Below are 5,256 nucleotides of genomic sequence, written 5' to 3'. Positions count from 1 at the left end.
CATGAGCCCTTGATAGTTTATAAATGGGTATTTTGTCATATCTTAGAAGTACTCTTATAGATTTATTCAACACATTTTTTATTGAGCATCTACCATGATAGTGATGATTTACTGAACATTCCCCATGTGTGAGATGTCAAGGCAAACAGTTAGATAATCTCATTTCATCCTCAAAGTAAACCTATTTTCAACAGAAATTTGAGGCTCATGAAAATGAAGTAACTCACTGATGGTGAAAAAGCCAGCAAATGGTCCAGCCAAGATATAAGGATACTTTGGTCTGATTTCAAAATTGAGGGCTTTAAACCCTAAACTATGTTGTCAAGACCATCTCCAATAGCTTCTAATGTTAATATTGCATGTATTTGCGTTAAAAAAAAAAGTAATATGTAAATAACAAAGAGGGTTTTTTTGTTTCTTTGGGGGTTGTTGTTTTTTTGTTGTTGCTGCTATTGTTTTAGTTTTCTTTGTTGATATTTTTTTGGTTTCTATTAATAGTGGAGGTTAAAAGTACATAATGGAATTGCACATTGATTCCAACTGGAAAAATCCAGGAAGACTTCATGGAGATAAGGCTAAATGTAGTTGCATAGACCAAGATTCCCTTACATGAATGAGAATGGGAAGGTAAGGGCCTTCTAGGCTGACAGAACTGGGTGAATAATCACAGAGTTATAAACATTCATGGACATGCAAAGAATAAGGAAAGTGGCCATCAGAGTGAAATTTGGAAAATCAGCTGAAGCAAAACCATAACCAGCCTTTAGAGTCATAAAGAGCTGGGATTTTGCTCTGAAGGAAATAGTTGTTACTAAAGTTAAAGAATAGGAGAGTAAAATGATTAGATTGCCTGTTTGACGGTGGCGGGTTGTTTGTTTTATCTGTTTAAAATCAATAATATTTTATAAGTTGCTGGATACAGTGCAGAAAGAGTATTGTTAAACAACAACATTTAGAAAATATAATTTTTGTAGAAATTCCCTGCTATAGCAACACAATTACAATATAGCTAAGAAAAATCTCACAAATGGTATGAAAGGTCTTTTCCAGAGATAATGATAAAATTCAATTAAATACTGTAAGAGCAGTTGTAAATATATACCATATCTGTAGGAGGAAAGAAACCACACTGATCTATAAATCCAATGTCATTCCAAAACAAATCTTACTTCGTAGACCAACCCTGACATTCATGTGGAAGCGAAAAGGGCCAAGTTTGTCAGGATAATTTTTAAAAAGAAAAGTGGTAGAGATCCGTCCACTAGATGCCAAATCTATTTTAAAACTATGACACTAGGTAATTTCAGAGACATTGACTGGGGTTTTGTTTCTGTTGTTATTGTCAAGTTAAAGAAATCGTGAGGAGAAGGGGGGAGAAAAGTGGCCAAGGTGATGGCCAATGTGACTGATCTGAAGTCCTCCACAGCTCCTTAGCCACTGTAAATCAGAGTGACCCCGACACTTTTCTCAATGAGAGGCAAAGCCATTTTCAAAAGATGAAATTGCATCAAGGAATCTGAGCCTGAGGAAAGTGACATCAATAGTTCTGGAGTGTTAAGTATTTTCAATCGGCCATCTGGGATTTGCTAACCACCTAATAGGCCTTAAATACAAAGCAATCAGCAGATGAAACTGTAAACACACAGCCCTGGGTCTCAAGTAGCATATAACAAAATTCCTAGGCAGAAGACATAAATGAAATACTGAAAAAACCTGCTTACAAAGTACCATACCAGCAACTACCATACAGTGTAAGTATAAATGCAAAAAAATATGAAAACAGTTGCAAGTAGAGGGGTGAACATATGCAGATGTGCTCAGGGAGCACTTGTGAGGTGGATTGAAAAAGTTTAGAGCCACTAAGAGCACTGTGGTTTATCTGCTAGTGGGACTCTGATACTCAAACACAGTAGGGCAGCACGAATAAAATATCAGTGTCCACTGTTCATTGGGTCTACACTCTGTCCAATCGTACTAACAAGGTACGATTGCAAATTTTCTTTTCTTCTGTAAGAAATTAGCTTGCAATCTTGGTTTTGTGTTCACTGAGTGGGTCAGGATTATCAGTGGTGTGCCAGTTAAAGGCTAGTAAATCTCCTAAGATATCACTTAACAAATCACAATCAACTCCACAGTGGGATCTACTGCAGCTTGCCCATCAGTTGGAAGAAGATTAGGGTGGAAAGCAAGTCCCCTACTCAAGTCACGGGCCTGATGGACTTCTCTCCAAAGTGTGGCCTTCTTGTTAAGGATTAAACATTTGTTTAATCTTGATGTGAGGTGCCATCAAATCTGTTCGGACTCATATGTGCAACAGAATAAAAAATCACCTGGTGTTCTGCCTCCTCACATTTGTTGTTGTGTTTTAGCCCACTGTTGCAGCCACTGTGTCAATCCATCTTGTAAACCATTTTCCTGTATTTTTCGGCCCAACTATTTGACCCAGCATGACATCCTTCTCCAAAGGCTGGTCTCTCCTGATAACATGTGCACACTACTTGAGATGGTCTGGCCGCTCTTGTTTCTAAGGAGCATTCTGGTTGTACTTCCTCCAACCAAGACAGATCTGTTTGTTCTTTTGGCAGTCCGTGGTACTTTCAATATTCTTCATCAACACCACAGTTCATATGCATTGATTCTTCTTTGATCTTCCTTATTCGATGCTCAACTTTCACATGCTTATGAGGCAACTGAATATACCATGACTTGGGTCAGGTGCATCTTAGTCCTCAAAGTACCCTGCTTGCTTTTCAACACTTTAAAGAAGACTTGTGCAGCAGATTTACCCAATGCAAGGTGTCCTTTGATCTCTTGACTGCTGCTTTAAAGAGCATTCATTGTGCATCCAAGCAAGATAAAATCTCTGCCAACTTCAATCTTTTCTCCATTTATCATGATGTCTAGTTGTAAGGGTTTTGGTTTCCTTACATTGAGTTGTAATCCATACTGAAGACTATAATCCTTGATCTTCATCTTCATCCTTGATGCTTCAATTCCCCCTAATTTGAGTAAGCAAGCTTGTGTCGTCTGCACATCACAGGTTGTTAATAAACCTTCCTCCAATCCTGAAACTGCATTCTTCTTCTTATATAATCCATCTTCTCAGATTATTTGAACAGCATACAAATTGAAAAAGTATGGTGAGGGGAGAAAACCCTGGTACAGACCTATTCTTATTTTAAACCATGCAATAGTCCCTTGTTCTGTCTGTGTAACTGCCTGTTGGTCCAAATGCAGGTTGCAAATGAGCACAATGAAGTGTTCTGGAATTCCTATTCTTCTCAAGGTAGCCATAATTGGTTGTGAGCTACACAATTGAATGCCTTGGCATAGTCAACAAAATACAAGTAAAATGTTTAATCAAGGTGTTTATCTTTCTGGAATTCTCTGCTTTCAGCCAAGAGCCATCTGACATGAGCAATAATACCCTTTGTTCCACATCCTCTTCTGAATCCAGCCTGGATCTCTGGCAGATATCAATAAATGCACTCCTGCAACAACCTTTGTGGAATGATCGCCAGCAAAGTTTTACTTGCATGTGGTATTAATGACATTGTTCTATAATTTGTGTATTCTTTGAGTGTCTTTCTTTGGAATTGGTACAAATACAAATATTTTTCAATCACTTGGCCAGATAGTTATCTTCCAAGTTTCTTGGCATAAACAAGTATTTCCAGTGTTTCATCAGCTTATTGAAACATTTCTATTGATATTCCATCCATTCCTGTTGCCTTGTTTTTGGCTAATGTCTTTAGTGTAGCTTGAGCCTCTTCCTGCTACACCATTGGTTCTTGATATTATGCAACCTCTGGAAATGGTGGGATGCTGTCTAGTTCTTGCTACAGCGAGTCTGTGTATTCTTTCCATTTTCTTTTGATGCTTCTTGCATCATTCAATATTTTGCCCATAGAATATTTTAGATAGTTTATTGTGCCAGCCTGGCTGATAAACACAAGTGGGATTAACTGAAGGGTGGAGAGATAAATGGCTCAGTGAGCCTCGCCTTTCTTGTCTCTTGCTCTTTGATCATCGGACCAGTGTGCGGCTGCCTTGCTTGTTCTGTGCCTCAATTTATAGGCTACACTACCTGTGGGATGCCTAGCCTGTGGACTGTGTCGCTGTAAGTTGAGGTCCCTTTAAGACATCTCTGGAGCTGGGGACTGGCAGTTGGGACTGGTGGTTAATTGACAGTTGGTGATCTGCCTTGTGATTGGCTGCTGTGCTGAGCTAGCCTAGCTCTCTCTGTAGAGGGAGATCTGGCAGCAGACTAGACTTCAAGGACTGCTAGTCTCTCACAACTCTCTCTCACGGGAGTGAGTTGTACTGAGCCTTTTGTAGTGCTTTATAATTTAACTGTTCATTTCTTGTATTATATATTTATCTGTATATGATTTAACAGTTCATTTCTTGTTATATATCTAATTGTCTTTAGAAATAAATACATTAAATTATCAGCAATTTGGTTTTATCTCTCTAGAGAACCCTGTCTAACACAATCTTTAAACATTTCAACTCAAGACTTGAATTTTTTCTTGGGTTCTTTCAGTTTCAGATATGCTGAGCATGTTCTTTCTTTTTGGTTTTCTAACTCTAAAGCTTTTTACATTTCATTTTAATATTTTACTTGGTCTTCCCAAACTGCCCTTTGAAATTTTCTGTTCAGTTCTTTTACTTCATCACTTCATCCATGTACCTTAGCTACTCTATGATTGATCTTTGATCTTTCATTTCTTTCTTGGGTCATGTGTTTGCCTTTCTTCAGGTATGATGTTCCTGATGTCATCCCACAGCTCCTCGGGTCTTCTGTCACTAGTGTTCAAGTCTCAAAGTTCAGGTGGGATGTACTTGGAAATCATATTTTGGCTTTCTTGGACTTGTTTTTTGTCAGCTTCAACCTGGACTTAAATACAAGTAATTAATGGTCTGTTCCACACTCAGCCCCTGTACTCATTTTAGCTGCTGATATTGAGCTTCTCCATCATCTCTTCCTATAAATGTAGTCTGTTTGATTTCTGTAGCTTCCATCTGGAGAAGTCCACGTGTTATTTTAAAAAGGGATTTTTTACGAAGAAGTCATTAGTCTTGCAAAATTCTATAATGCATTCTACAGCTTCATGTCTATCACCAAAGCCATATTTCCCAACTACTGTTCCTTCTTGTTTCCAACTTTTGCATTCCAATTGCAAATAGTTACCAATGCATCTTAATTGCATGTTTGATCAATTTCAGACTGAGGATGTTAGCAAAATTCTTCAA

The sequence above is a fragment of the Echinops telfairi genome, unplaced genomic scaffold (genome assembly GCF_000313985.2).
Source record: "Echinops telfairi isolate 266 unplaced genomic scaffold, ASM31398v2 ScPeMD7_25;HRSCAF=90, whole genome shotgun sequence".
Lineage (NCBI taxonomy): Eukaryota > Metazoa > Chordata > Mammalia > Afrosoricida > Tenrecidae > Echinops > Echinops telfairi.
This window is presented reverse-complemented; position numbering follows the sequence as displayed.